This window comes from Balearica regulorum, chromosome 14, assembly GCF_011004875.1.
Source record: "Balearica regulorum gibbericeps isolate bBalReg1 chromosome 14, bBalReg1.pri, whole genome shotgun sequence".
NCBI classification, from domain to species: Eukaryota; Metazoa; Chordata; class Aves; order Gruiformes; family Gruidae; genus Balearica; species Balearica regulorum.
In genome coordinates, this window is record NC_046197.1 from 8,748,158 (window position 1) to 8,764,267 (window position 16,110).

A 16,110-nucleotide genomic window follows, 5' to 3' on the forward strand; every position below is an offset into this window, starting at 1 on the left:
TGTTTCTTCTTTTTCCAAATGACAACAAAACTGTGAACACAGGTAGGAAAATAATTGATGCATTCTAAGAAACTGTCAGGTGTGAAAAATGTTGAAGGCTCAACAACCCTATTAATGCTATGAGAAGTTGTTAGACAGCAGATTTATGTAGCAGCACCAACACAACATAAGATATATATGACAGAAATTAAGGCAACAAAATTCTGCGCAACTACTCTGCGTTTTTTTCTTCTAGAAGCAGCGCTGCAACACGTGACCTGAAACCCAGCAGCTGACAGAGGGACGTGGGGCAGGTCCACCTGGACAGAGACCCCCACCAGTAATAAGTGGGACTTATCATGCACCTGGGCATTCCCACGGCGCTTGGGGCAGCACAGCTGCAGGTGGCAAAGAAAGGGCAGAGCTGTCTTTTGTCCTTCCTCCACGTTTCTGTAGCTAGCTCATTTGCCCAGGAAGTAGACGAGAGAGAGGTTTAAGTTGTTTCCCCACATAAGGAGCTCCCTCTCTCCTGCCCTAGGCACTCTGTCCTGCCCAGGAGCTAGGCTGGGTGCCCACAACACCAAAGGGACTGTCAATGCCCTTCTCCCCTTACCAGCCATGCACGTGGTTGGCCAGGCCCACGCGCTCCCTTTGCCTCATCCCAAAGAGGGGTGGGTTCCTATGGCCATGCTTCTTCGTGAAGCTGAACATAAATACCCCCACCCAACAGGAAGGTCTGGCCCTGTTTGCTTTCCAGTATTTGTAACCAGGCTTAGAGAGCTGAGGGCACTTTTCAAAGATTGTCTGTGCTGCCTTTGGTGCCCCCAGAGGAGCCGGTTTCAGTGATTACCTCTTTCCATCTCCCCATCCCTCGATGCCGTGTCCTTTATTTTAAACTGCACGGTATCCTGCCCTGAGCAGGTTGAGGAGAGAGACCTCCTTTTTCCATCCAGCTCTGGATAAGCCCACGGAAGAGTATCTGCTGTGTTTGTCTATAGATAAAGCACCATGACAAAAAACCAAACTTTTCTATAATAGCCTGAGTTTTTTTCTTTTAATCAAAAACAAAACAAAACCTCTAAAATGCATCAATTTCCCATTAGAACTGGAAATGTTCTGACATCCTACAATATTGCCTTTGCATTTCACTGTTCTGCTGGCATTTCAGAAGTTTGAAATGAAAAATTAGCTTTCAAAAAGTAGGATCTTCTTGATTAGAAAAACTTGTTGAAACTGTAATGGAAAGATCAGAACAACTTCATTAGTCTTCATTAAATAAAATAAATGTTATTTCTATTCCCTTCACATACAATCATATATTACAACTATTAATATTGCAGCGATGTTTCTTTTGTCCCAGAATTTAATGTATAAAGCTGCAAACCTCCTTGCATGAAAAACAACTTACGATCACTAGAATGACGTGCAGTTCATCTTTTTTTACGTTCATTAATTTTCTGTAAATAGAGCACAGTCGTTTTGCATTGTTTGCACTAATGGAGAGCTCAGAGCAGTTTACCCTGTTACTGCTTATCATTTATTCGGGTGATAATTTTAAAAAGCTTTTAAATTAAAATGATAAAGATGGTTAGGGGGAAAGATACAGCCTTTCAGAATGTTTCGTGTATGATAGATTATCCCAGCAAAAAAGATGGTTCTCATTTAAGAGACGTGCCAGGGCTGGCTGCACACCTCAAGCAATTTCTCAAGCCTCCCACCTCGTGTGAGGCATCTTGCCCGAAGCCATTTTGGAGCGTAATCACACCAGCCTCCTGCTCATCGCCCCCACCGGGGGCTCAGCCTCATCCAGCCGGTCCCTGGGGCACCTGCCAGCACGCCCGGGTGGCTTCACCCTGCTGCCAGGGCTGCGACGAGCGGCCCACCACGGTCTGCTCTGCTCCGCGGCTTGGGGTGTCAGGCAGCCACCACCAGCAAGGGGCTGGTGACACCTCCGGCTGAACCCACCACAGGCTTTGGCCGTGCCGGGTCCCCGGCCACCACTCAGAGCAGGAATCAGGGCAGAAGGAGTCAGCATGAGGTATAGCTCCTGGCATACTTGGACCCATGTTTGCACCCTCTGTGCACGCTGTCCAATACACATGTCGCATTGTGAAAAATACCTGTGTTTGTGACAGGGACTTTGTAACCAAAGAGCCTGAGGAAAGGAGGGACCCCTGGTGCCTCAGCTGCCACCCTTCTGCAGTGTTCAACCATACAGACAACTTCCAATGCTAGATTTAATAGTATTTTCCCTAGATTCAATAATTTTGAAATAACAAATAATACTTTTGTAATTCACACTTTGCAGAAGCATGCCCAGCAGGTCAAGGGAGGTGAGTCTTCCCTTCTACTCTGTTCTCGTGAGACCCCATCTGGAGTACTGCATCCAGCTCTGGGGGCCCCAACATAAGAAGCACATTGAGCTGTTGGAGGGAGTCCAGAGGAGGCCACGAAGATGATCAGAGGGCTGGAGCACCTCTGCTATGAAGACAAGCTGAGGGAGTTGGGGTTGTTCAGCCAGGAGAAGAGAAGGCTTCAGGGAGACCTTACAGCAGCCTTCCAGCACCTGAAGGAGCCTGCAAGAAAGCTGGAGAGGGACTGTTTACAAGGGCTTGTAGAGATACAACAAGAGGTAATGGGATTAAGCTGAAGGAGGGGAGATTTAGATTAGATATTAGGAAGAAATTCTTCCCTATGAGGGTGGTGAGGCACTAGAGCAGGTTGCCCAGAGAAGCTGTGGATGCCCCATCCCTGGCAGTGTTCAAGGCCAGGTTGGATGGGGCTTTGGGCAATCTGGGCTAGTGGAGGGTGTCCCTGCCTATGGCGGGGGGGGTTGGAACAAGGTGATCTTTAATATCCTTTCCAACCCAAACCATTCCAGGATTCAGTGACTGAATTCATGCTCTGGTCCCATTCCAGTTGCTCCTTGAAGCCCTCTACCTCCTCAACCAACGTGGCAGTGCAGACCAGGCTGGGCCTCTCGCACTGCCTTGAGCGAGAGATGGGACACTGCTGGTGAGGGCTGTAGTGATGGCTGTCACCCAGAAATGTTCATTTTTGCTCCAAGCTGTTAAAAGGAGACAAGTAACTTCACAGCGAGCAGCGCTGTTGAGTAAATTCAGCCTGGACAAAGTGAGTGCCTCCAGTAGCTCAATAAGGATGGTCCATTGTGAGACACGAGGTGTGGTCAGTGTTCCTGCACCCAGCAGCACTCTCTCTAGCTGGTGTGGGGCTAAGAGGTAGCTGAAGGAGCTCACCTACTATACCCAAAATACACTTATTCCCACTGTCAGCCTTATGATCTTTGCTTACGAAGTCCTCCTGGGTCTGTGCACCATTTGCATCAGGTGTCCCTATGCCCATGGGAACTTTTTGGCCATGCAGTGTTGTTGGCATGAGAGCAGCTGTGACACTGGCTGTGTCCAGCTCCTCCGGGGAACTGTTCGTCAGCTGAGGTTTATCAGAATTTGCAAAAAAATAAAAAAGATACTTCTATATTTCTGGCATTAATGGTTAATTTGTGTCGCTATCTAGATCTGCCCATTGTATCAGCCCAGGCACTTTCTGAAGAGGGAAGCTTGCTTAAAATAGTGGAAGTAGAGACATGAGTCAGTTCAGCACACAGCAAGGCAGGTGAGCGTGTTTTGCCATGGGCAGGAGCAAAGCCATTGATCTAACCTAGATTAGAAATACTTTTTTGTTTGTTTGAAGCTGTCTGTGACAGACGGCACTGGTTTGACAGCTCTCCACCTAGCATGTCTCTCTGTTCAGTTGCCTGCCAGAGAGATTTGGGGTGGGTAGGAAAACCTGGCCAGCTCTGGGGAATGATTTAATTTCCTCTTGCTAGTCTGGTTACAGGCTCTGAGACAAGAAGGATGAGGAAAGGCAGGACCAGCTCAAATAGTTGGCCATAGAGGCAGCCTATCTGTTTCTGCTGACTATGGACGGAGCCTAAAAGCCTGGCTGTCTAACTTAGACACAGAATTTGTGGGTCTAAAAAAAATGAAATAAAAAGCCTCCAATACTCTCTTTCTTCGCATTGACCTCCTCATGTATATGCATCAGAAAACAAGCTGCATGTGTTAGCACATCTTTTTGCTACTAAAATCAAATCAGGTGCCTCCGGTCAAGACACAGAAGTGAGCACCTTCACCCTGCCAAGTCATCTTCCATCTTGCTGCCTCCTCACCTGAGGCTGATGGCACAGGACTGCGGTGTGTTGATGGCCACCATGCACAGGAAAGTAGGTCTAAAACATTATTACATTTGACTTGGCACTTATGCCTCACTCAATATACTTTACATATTCATTTTTTCAAGCCCTTCCTGCCCATTAACTAGGACACCTTGCTCTTATAAGGCCAGCCAGATCACTCATCTAAATTTACTTCAGCTATCCATCAGCATTTGTTATCTTATTACCATGCTTATATTATTGTTATTGCAGTTTAGCCTGGCAATTACTTACTAACCAAAAAACCAATTCCAGCAGACAATCCAAACAAGTCTCATTTAACAAAATATCTTTTGTTTTCCTTTTTTCCCAACTAATACATGCAAGGCCACTGTAATTTCCTCTGGGTAATAGGCTTGCTTTGACTAAGCTTCTCAGGACTATATTTCCCTGCTTGCATTTTTTTGCGAAACTTAGTAACAAACATTTTTTTAAAAAATTAATCCAGTCAGTAGCATGTTCCCTTTTCATCTCTAGATGCTGGGAAAAGAGGTAGGCTCTCGCTAATCTGAAACAACTAACACCAAACGCCATGCAGTCAGCTGAGGAAAATCCTTTATACTTATGTTAGCTTACAAAATCACGGCCGTTTCAGCATCTGGATGCTGAGAATGCTTCCATGTGTTATGTAGCCAGTGAGGCACTGCTATAAACCTAATGTAAATTTAATATGCAGTCATTATGCAAACCAGTATTCTGCGAGCTGGGCAGAGATAGAGGGGTCATCGCCATTCCCCATTTTTTCAGGAAACACTAAGAGCAGGTCAGAGTTTAGTATCCAACATTTCTAAATCCAACCTCTTTCACTCCTCATTTCAGCAGATTTAATAACATACTTCCATAGAAAAAAATGCAGACTATACTTCCCAGCAGCAAGACAGTAAGAAAGAATTTAATATTATTTGGTATGAGTTGTAAATTGAGTTCATCATAAGGCACTTAGGAGTGGGTTTTGCTCGCAGTATTACATTTGGGAAATGGCATATGGCATATCAAGTGATTAAGGCTCTAAACTGTACATTTAAGGTCTGCTCATAATGAAGTTCTTGAGAGTTTTGCAATTAATGGGAGAATTGGGCCTTTCATAATCTATTTAAGTGGAATACATCATGCACCATGATCATCTCCACAGGAAACACGCTGTTCAGGCATTGGCGTGCCCTTGGAGCCCAGAAGCCCTCTGAAAGGCGATGGGCACCGTCCCCTCCTGCCCGTGCGGGCAGAGCCGGGGGCAATGGGGCACAGGCAGGCGGACGTCTGCACAGATGGCCAAGCACTCCGAGTGACGCAGCGTGATCTCCCCAGTGCCCACCTTCTGCAGCCTGACGGCCACCCAGCACTGTTGTTTGCTTTATACAAAGAGCCTTTATCATTTTGGTTTTGTGCGCTTTTCAAAATTTAGTGCGAACAACTTCATCCTGGGAGCTCCGCTCTCGCACAGTCATGTCCTGCTCTCTTTCTTTTCACAGACAACTTATAAATTCCTGAAAATAAGGAATTTTAATGGGAGTGCTGATTCAGCCTGAACTTTGCTGTAGCAGCACAGAGTGCATTGAAAGGATAAAATAAAAGGACTTTACAAACTCCAGCTCTGTGTGCCTGATGATTTTCTCTAGGGAACAACCTGGCAAGTTATCTGACAATACCCATCCAGAGAAGCTTTCGGTTTGCCTGTGTGCTGTGCATGCCAATGAGGTCTGGAATAAACAATCCATGCAGCAAAGTGGCATATTATTTATGCATCGTCACATCCATCTATACAGAAAATTGGCCCTAAATTAAAAAAGCAGGTATCAATATTGCCTACGTGCTGGCTCCCAGGGAGAAGCTTGAGGGAAGAAGGCAAAATTTCAGTAATAAGGGCTCTTTTCCTTCTATCGATGTAAACAAACAGCCTGTGCCACTGGAGCAATGTTTATGTTAGCAAATACCCTGAGGTGTTTCACAGAAATCAATCTGTGGAGAAAAATTGCCTAAGATAATAAAAATTCAGCAAGTCCCCAACTGAAGCCCAGGCCGTGCTACATGTTTGGGGCTGGGGGTGAAGGGTGAGGAGAGCAATGGGTCAACTCTTTCACAGCTCATGAAGCCATATCCTCCGAGCCCTGAATACTACACTGGTTACAGCTTGGTTCGATCAAATTCAAGGACAGGAGAAATTGCAGGAGGAAAAGCAAGTGGAATTGGCTGCGAGCTGCAGGAATACGTGTTTAGAGAAAACTTCTGCAGTGGAGTGAACTGGGAGGGGACCACTCATACAGAAACCAAATGACTTGGTAGGTAATTTTCCATCCTCCTCCTGTGATTGCTTATTCTCGTTGCAGCACAGCCAGGCCAGGCATGGTAACCTGGAAAGAAATGTCATCCCTAGCTCTGTCACCTCGAGGAGCTTCGTGCCCTGCAGCGACTGTGATATAGAGGACAGAATTATGGATTCACTGTAAAACCAAGCAGGGTAAAACCATGCTTCACTGTAAGGCCAGGCAGTGGATGAAGGAAGGGGCTGTCTGTGATGACGGTAATTTGTGTGGCTATTCTGCACGTTGGCCAGCGGGTCTAGTAAAAGCAAGTGAAAGAGTCAGCTAGCCTTAATTTGAACAAGCAGAAAAATCCAAGTTTTGCTCTAATTTTCATCTAAAGCTCCCAGCATTCCCACAGCAGTAGCATACCACCCTTACTCATGTCACCTCCTTCTCTGTCCGTCCGTCCCCCGCTACTGAGCACGCAGGGCTACAGGCATGCTGGCTCCTGGGGTACAGGACTGCTCTCTGATCACTCAAACACAAATCAAACACAAATCTCTGTATTTTCCTTTATCTGCTCTTCAACTTTCCTCTCTGCCTCAAAAATCACAGCAAAGCCAAACCTCCACTGTGCAGAAACACTGGGGAATTCACGAACAGTTATGAACAACTCTGAGACCACTCTGACCTGGCGCCGCTATAGGGTCCCCATGCTTCACGATGCCCACGTCGCTAGACAGAGCTGTGAAAACCCTGACACTCCATCCCCCAAGTCCAAACACCCCTGAAATCCCACAGATCCTTTAAACACTGATCTTACCACTAGTGATGTCCATGAAACTTCCTGGGCGGGTGGTCTATATAAAGTTCAGGTTAGGTATTCCCTCGGGTCTGATGTAACGAAGCCTTGAGCCGCTCTGTACTGGCTGGAAAGAGTCAGAAGAGAGCAGGGTGGTATGAAACATAACTGTAGAGATGAAGTCTCCTCTGACCAAGAGGTGCCGGTGCCTCTGGAGAGCCACCTGAGATGATTGCTTCAGCTTTTCCTTGGTCATTCAACATTTCCAACTCTGTAAATATCAGGTTTCCTGATCACACACGTCCTTATAAGGTTCTCAGTGATAACGAAGGGCAAGGCTGGTGCTGCTTGCAGCGGTGTCAGAAATCCCATGAGAACTCATTGCCCTCTTGCCAGGCCCCTCTTATTACCAAACCTGCGCAGAAACCAAATATATTGGGGGGCAGAGGAAAGGCATTGGGTTAAGGACGAATGATCAAAACTTTCTTGTCAAACCTCAAACTTGTTTTTTTGACCACTTACTTATGAATGAAGATTGAAGTTGGCTTTTGTTCTATTGATTGATAAAGGGAATGATGGGTGAAACTCATAGTGGCAAGGACGTGAGATTTTTACAGAGGTGCTCAGATATGATTGATTCATATCACAGGGATTTAGAAGGCTAAAGAAAATCCATAGAAAGGATAGGGAGGGTTTTTCAGATCTCAGAGATCATCAAGGCCACAAATGCACTACTGCTTTTGGAATGTGAAAACCGCACACTGCAAGGAGCCTCTGGATGCCTGCATTGTTAGCTGAACTGCTCTGACTATAGGTATTAGACTTCCCATGGCACTATCTGTCCCTCATTATTTCATCATCCTTTTCACTGTAACTTAAGAAAAACAAGAAACAGGAGACTCACAACTTACAGTCCTGCCACTCACTGCGCTTTGTAGCATCTTCTGAGTATATTTATTTAGAAAGACAGAAAAAGATACTTTTGATAGTCAGGAAAATCTAGAAAACACAGTCGCTGCAGTTACACAGTCCCGGTCCTTAGGGCAGGTTTGTGCCAAGGACTGACCAGTTCCTGGCAGTCTATCATCAATCACATCTAGATCCCAACCAGATCCAGTTTTAAATTCAGATGTCCCACAGGCTTACCACTTTTTCTGATGTGAGTGCCTTTCACTTTTGATGTTGTATACATCTCAAGAAATCAGAGTTTTCTTTGGGTAGTCATTTCCCCAGCACCCTGTTAGACTTGTACCCATGTACAAGGAACCGGTCCAGCAACACCCACACCGCAGCACCGCAGCGCAGAGTTTAGCCCCCACTGTCTGTGGATTGGCCATGGCAGGGCTGTGCCACGGCTGCCTTCTCTTTTGATAATTTTTTTATAGCCAGCCAAGTTTTACAATCACTTTGATTTTTCTGCAAGTCTGGTATTTGGCCAGTCTCCCTGTGCCTTCTGAAGGTATGTGTTGCCCCAGGCAACTTTGGAAAGCGAAAAAGCAGAAGTGTTTCAAAATACATTTCTCTAGGACTGGGCAGTTCAAAAGCTATTTGTCCCTAAAACGCAGTAATTAAACCCAATTTACAGCTCGGTGCAATTCTTGGATGGGTGAGATTAGCTGGCTGGGTCTTGCCCTAGCTATTAGGCTGTAAGATGAAACTAGTCCTAGGTGAGCTGAGCAATGACAGTTGTGTCTGCAGGAATCACTTCTAGTGGTGACTCCCGAGTTCACCTTGGCTGAGACGCGTGGGATTGGGACAGGCCACAGGAAGCTGCCACAAATACCCCTTCTCCACTGATTTGTGAGATGGTTCAATGCCGCCGCCACTGAGGATCCCAAAGCGTTTCACCAGTTTTGCTAAGGGGACCCCTTGGCTGACAGGCAATACCACAGGAATTTGCTCACTACTTTTGATCCTCTCTCCAAAGGCAGCGCCCTTCAGATGATTTCTAACTTTGCTGACTTTCTTTAAACTACATCCCTTAACATGAATAAAAAAAGCACTGACAAATGAGTGTGATCAAGCTAACTAGCCCAGCAAATGCCTGAGAATATGTTGATTTCCTTAGTCTCTAATAATAACATTTAAACCTAAGAGGGTTTCATCCTTTTCAGCACATTTAGACTGTATTTCTTTTCCTATTACCTTGGCTAAGATACAAGGTGGATGATATTCAATTTGGGTGATAAGGAACCAGAAGGGGGGTGTTTTTCTGCTCCTGGCAGTCTGGCAACCACTGCAGCCCCGCTGTGGGAGTTCTCCTCTTCCCGCATCCCTGGAGAACTGTCCACGACGTGGAGCCTCCAGTGGCCTCTGCTCTCCCATTCCCAACCCCGCAGCACTGCACGAGCCTTCGGGGAGGGGGCACAGCCCCTTCGCAGGTAGGCAGCACGCCTGAAAAGGACTCACAGCAATCCTCGAAATCTCCCAGAGGATCTGGGGAGGGTCGGCACCTGCACAGGTCCTGGGGGCTGCACCCCTCCCCGTACCCCAGGGATGCCCATCAGTCTGCCCACGTGCTTCCAGCAGTTGCCAACCTCCCCCAGCAGCTCAGGATCTTTCACTCCAATACTTACTTGCAATATCTACCAGCTCTGACTATTTAAAGCGATCAGAGATTTACATCAGGAGACTTTAAATATAGAAGTAATTTTGTGTAAACTCTTGCCTTTATTGCAGCCCAGAAAGGAGAAGGGAGGGAAAAGCCTTTCTTTTTTTAAACTTGGCAGGAAACAAGCAGTTAAATAAGTGAATACTATAAAATGAAAATCTTAAAGTGATTACAAATATGAAAGGAGTGAATACCAAATTGAAACAGCCGTTTAATCAAGATAAAGTACAGAAATCCAGCAACTGGCCTCCTTCCATGGTCCTGTAGAGCTGCGCAAAGGAGGCAGCTTACTGTAGCATTACCAATCTCAGTTGCTCTACTGCTGATACCCCAAAGTCTTCCACCCTTTGCAGCTTTTCACATGCAAAATGCCTTCCTTTATGGATCACCCTTGATATAAAGTGGCTTTAATTATTCAAGAACTGAAATAAAGATGAAAAAGCAATTGCATTTTAATTGCTCTAATAATGGCAGGAAGCTGCACTGTGACTTAAATACTGAAAGGTGAAGATTAAGGCTGTTCTTTGTTAAGACGCCTTTCCTTCAAATACAGCTTCTTTGTGTTTTGTGCCAGTCTTGCTCCTTCCCTCACTCCATAACCAGTCGCACCAGCGTACGCCTCGTACACTCCTGAGATGGTTTGGTCTGTTAGACAGTGATATCTACAAATTGGAGGTTTTTTACCATAGCAAGTTTCAGGTTGAGGGATTTTCTTGTAATATACCAATACCAGACTCCTCAGCTTGAGATATTGACCCCAAACATCTACAGACTGGGCAATAACAGCTCTTTGGAGATGGGTGCCGGCAGTGGGAGGTTGCAGTGATGATGTTGTTATATGGTGGGGAAATCAAGTTGTTCAAGGGGCAGCTCTGGCTGCCTGACAGCATGGCTCTGGTGGCCCCTCCCAGGGAGAAGCTTGACTGGGTTTTCCTTGTTATGTGTAATCGGCACACAACCCCCCCGGGATTTTGGAATACGAGGGGAAGGCATTAAAAAGGATTTGTTTTCTCCTTGCTGTACTTTATGTGTCTGCTATGCTACAGCGTAGGGGGGCAACAAATCCCGACAGCCAGCTGCAGTGGTGGGAAACAACCTCACCAGGCAGCCCTGGGCAAGGAAGCTTCAAGGCCTGACCTAGGCTGACATTAACAGCACTTCGCAAATCAGCGTGAAGGCTATTGCTCGATACCCACGTATCACCTCTGAATGTCTTGGTTATCACAAAGATGGTTTTTCTTCTGCACGAGGAAGTTTTCTGCTTTTGTTGCCATCTCTGTCACAACAGGAGCTTTAATTCCTCACCCCAGCTTCCTACCAGAAACCAGAGCGCTCTCTCCCGCACACAATTCCTCCTGGGACTACACCACCCGGCACGATCAAGTCAGACACAATAAGCTCAGGAGAGGAAAAGATGCGGGTGGAATACGGAGTGAGGCTATTGACTTGGCGTGCCAGACACGGGTTGGAGTCGACTCCAGATGTGAGCTGAACAATAATGAAAACCTTACCCGTTATCACCTTTGAAAGTACATGGAGGGATGTCCAAACAATCGCTTTCAGTGAATGATTTCAGGCAGTCATTAGCCTCATACAGAGAGAATAACACACATAAATACACAGGCAAGTCTATTGTGCACAGAAAAAAGTTATCAAAACAATTTTAAAGAAGCAATCTAATACATGGGGAAAAACGAACTTCATTCTCTCTCCCCTCTCCCTTTCACTATTCCTCTCCTTCTCTCCTTTCTTTCAATGCTTATGATGCTCAGTATGAGTTCAGTACTGATGGAGGTTATGCAGCATTTTCATAAGCAGTCCAAGAAGCCTTGAGGTTTTAAAGGTGTTATTATTGGGGTAGTTTATTTTTGCTGGAAGAATCATTAATTCAAATTGCAAATCAAAATGGAAGCAAATTCCTCTATTTATTAATTAAACAATTGCTCATTTAAATCAAAGTGAAAATATGCCAGACACTGGCGATGCCTCAGCAGGCCCCTGCTCTGTATTAGACTACTGCAGGTTGGACAGACCCAGTTCCCAGCAGGAACGACACGAGAAGGAAGGGACCTGCAAGTCACAGTACGTCCCTTCTGGTCCCTCCGGGTGTCCCGCAGACTTCTGGCCCTGGCGGTGCTGCCACCTGGACGGGCTGCGCCGACCCCTCGGTGCAAAACTGCAACGTGAGGAACAGCACAAAAGGCTTCTATGGGATGAGATGAAGCTTATTGAGAAAAGATTTTGCTAAGTTAAAAGCAAGACTAAACTAAATATTATAGACATTCTTCAGCCCTGTGTAATGGGAATACCGCCATAGTTAAGGCTGAATTGCAATTTGCATTCAAAAGTAGGAAGAAATTACTCTAGTTCGCATTGCAATGAATGAAATTCATCTAATGAATTAGCATATGTTGCTGTGAGACAATTTCCCGTTTCAGAGGAAGCCAAATTTTGTGCACAAGGCTTTAAAAATAAAAAATATTTTCTGTTTTTTTGCAGAAATACTCTCAAATGTTCCTTCCATAAAACATTGCCTCTTCCCTGCACATCACTGGGGAGTCCTGCCCAGGGGAACCCCCAAATTCCTGTTGCAACATGGAAATTTTGTGCAGTCTCTTACCTTTTTTCCAAGCAGGGGAAAGACTGATGAGGCTGTTTGAGGGCCTGTCAACAGGAATGTGCCATTGCCTTGAGGAAGGGGGTTGGTGTGGGGCCGGGCCAGGCCAAGAAGGGGCAGCAGCCGTGTAGGTAGAGCTGAAGCCCACCATGAGCAGAGGGGCTGATTGCCACATCCAGAAATGCCACCATGCTTCTCTCCAGGAAGCCTGATGCCCCTGCAAGGCAGTGAAGCTTTATGCATAAAGCATCCTGTAACGCTGTTTATCGCTGGCCGTACCTCCAAACCCCTCGGTAAGGAGCCAAGCAGCACAGCACCTCGGCAGCATGGGATGCTGCAAGCTGCTACACGCTGCGAGGGCCCACAGCCAGTCCCCTCCCTCCTACCCTGCTGCAGCTTCATGCTCTGCTCCTTGCAGGATACTTTTGGGACACTTGGTAGAGTTTTAATCTCACAATTAATTGGACACATCAGACCTGAATGTAGCACTCAATAAACCAGAAGGAAATAGGGGAGATGGTGCCAATGGCCAAATGATCTTGAAAACCCGACCCATGCATGTGCTCCTATGTCAAATTTAGCACCTCCTACAAGAAACATCTCTGCCACCGATGTAAAGATGCTTTGAGCACAGGCACGATTTCCTCCCTCTGCATGCAGCTTAGACCCTATGGCTGGCCAGACCCGCTCTGCTGGGCTGCGAGGATAAAGGTAAAACTCACCCATGAAACACTTCAGAGCCCCTGAAGTATTTTTCATAACACCCTTAAATGACAAATCGCCTGTCGTAATTGCAACATTTTCAGGGTCACCTCAAAAGAGGGTGCTGCCATGATCCGGCACAGCTGTAAAACTGAGCTTAGCCTCACAAAAGCAAGCTTTCTCACAAGGTACTTGTGCTTCCTGCTCCTTCTTCAAATACAAATAAAATAAATACCTTATTGTTAGCATTAAAAATTCAGCACCTATATTGTTTAAGCCATCAAACCTATTATGAACAAAGTGCTTAGATATTTTAAAGTAATGAACCAAGCACAGCATCTAACAGTGCGGCCATTGCATTGTTCTTGGCAAGAAGGACGAAATTATATTTGTGACAAGGGACATCATTCGATTTGAGTATCAGCTCAATTAAACAGAAAATAGCGAATGCATCAGCTCTACACCACCTCCGATAGCATGCTGAGGAAAGTGTTTGGTAGGGTCAGTAGGTAAGAACTGAGCAGAATAATTCTCCTCGTTGCTGCCTTCACGGGAAGCTCCAGAAGTAATATGCATTTACAGGGAAATTTAACTGAGTCTATGGAGATTTATTCCGTGAGAATTTTCATTTCTTCCATGGTAGTTGTTTGGGTTTTCTTTTCAGTTTCAGGTTATGAAAATGATTATTCAGAGGGGAAAATAGCATCATACAGATGCCACGGTGCAAACAGTAACTTTCGGAAGAGTAAAACATTATCATCAGAGAGCGTGGCAATTTGATTTACAAGTGAGCAGAGAGCAAGAGAATAAAGACTAGCTCTCACGGGGTGAAGCCACCTGTAGCGCTGACGTGGGCTGGTCGTGCAGCCACTGCAGAGCCTCCTGCTGTGCTCACCAGCTTGTGTGCAGTCTCTGCCATTTGCGGAGGACACAGTGCTCTCTAGCAGGTTAACCACAGCAGATAGGAAGTTAGCCCCAATTTCCCCTTGGCTAAAGCTTCCTTGAGGCTATAGAAAGCCTACTCTGCTAAAGGATAGTTCAAAGTGCTGTATGTCACACCAATACTCCCTAAATTCAGCTCAACCATCTTAAGAAAACTTTATGTCTCTTTCTAGAGCCCTCTGCACCTCATCAGGTTTCCACTTCTGAGGCAGAGACCCTTCAAAACCCTGTTCCAGCCTCAGCCTCTGCTGGCGACTCGCCTCCACAGCTCGCACACACTAGCCTAAGGCTGTAATATAATCAGTCCACAGACAATTTCAGTAAAGGCATAGGGGAGAACACTTTTACAGAAAGCATCATCAAACTGTCAGTGGCCTCATTAAGCAGAGGGCACCTCAGTCCCCAGACGCACAGGGAGCGGCACGTGGGCCATTAGCAAAGCCGGGGCTGCCCGGGACACGGTGCCGGCTGCTGCGGGGCTCACGGCAGGATGAGCCTCACTGCCCTGGCAAAGGAAGAGGCAGAGAGCAGGGAGGCTAATTAGTTCATGCTTTTAATTAATTTACCATTCCTAATAGATGATACAGATAGAGTCCTGAAGCTTTGCTTATTGACAGGGTAAATTTATTACATGTCAAACAGGCAGCGTATGCTTTCCCAACCAGCTGTGCCCACGTGTGCACAGACAGAGTTCCCATGAGCTGGGTCTAACCGAGAGACAGTATTTTGGTCCCCAAGGCTCATCCTCTTCTTTTCAGACTCACCATTAATCTGGTCTCAGACAGGCTCCTCTGTGCTGGACTGTGATGTGCTGTGTGTGCGCACTCTTCTTTGCCTGGGGGCACACACTGCTGGGGTTTCTTGTTATTGCTGGAAACAGTCATGTTTGAGTCTGCCACTTTTTTTCTTCCTTTCTGCTCCACCTTTGGCAAAAGAGGGAAGGAGTTGTTTGCTGCCTACGGTGAGAGTGGGCAGAGCTGCTGGCAGGGCAGGAGCTGATTTCAAGTTCCTCCCAAATCCTGACAGCAGCCCTTCGTGCACCGCGCTGCCAACGCCGGTGCTGCTCCTGCCACAGTCAGACACAGCTCCACTGTTTCTGCCCTGACTGCCCATCCTCCCAAAGCACAGGAGTTGCTTCGTTTAAAGCATGAGAGGCATCTCACCGAACATAAAGAGATGCACATGGATTTGGAATTAATCTTCTGGACAAATGTCTGCAGGACCACATTTCTGCTCCAGTCTGCACAGCCTCAGGAGGCAGGCTCCGATACCCCCTAAGCTGTCACACCCCCGTCAGACTTGTGGCACAAACCAGCAGTGTTTAGTCCTGCAAATCAGAAGCTCACCACATTGAAATGTCTGCCACGCTTCCCAGCAGCTGAGGTATTGTGGTTGCTTACAGGTGAGCCAGTGGTATGCTGGATCTGTATTTTAGCACTAGAGAGCTGCCCCTTCACAGCACTGCGAGAGGTTAGAAACCCAATGTTCAACTTAAGAATGGTATTTCTGTTTCTTCCTTGCTGTGTGAGGGGAAAGGGGAGAGAAAGAAGAGGTGAGAGACTCAGACCTGAATGTTTCCAGCAATAATTAATAGCAAATCTGGGCGGCACACAAGGAGAGCTCCGTGGCATCCATGCAGAGGAGCTTGTTTGAGCCAGAGAGCTGGCCTCCGAGACTGTTGAATCGGCTGGGAATATTGATGTGATTAACAATGATTTGATTTGGAAATCAATGTGAAGGAGATTGTTTGCTTGCTTTGTCCAATTTAGCCCATGAAATACTGGCTTCAATACAGGGAGAAATTCAGCCGAAGCAGGAAGGGGATTTTTGAGGAGGGGTGGAGTGGGGTGTGTTTGTTATTTTATCAGACATCCGTCTGGATTCTAGCTGGTGAAAACTTGAGTATTCAATCAAATGTTTTATGTGTGTCTATAATAATCCGAACAAAGGAACAGCTGACAGCTCATGATCATTTAAAGATAG

General features: G+C 46.3%; 1 long non-coding RNA gene across 3 annotated transcripts in view; it reads right to left on the reverse strand.

Moving 5' to 3' along the window:
• Positions 1-16,110, reverse strand: part of LOC142603841 (uncharacterized) — a 37,065-nt gene that overhangs the window by 6,909 nt on the left and 14,046 nt on the right. Inside the window, exon 4 of one of the 3 annotated variants that reach the window (XR_012837724.1) lies at positions 12,531-12,700. The exons of the other annotated variants lie outside the window; for them this stretch is intronic. This is a non-coding gene — a long non-coding RNA (uncharacterized LOC142603841). Of the gene's footprint in view, positions 1-12,530; positions 12,701-16,110 lie in introns of those variants that run through there. 3 annotated transcript variants of the gene reach the window in all.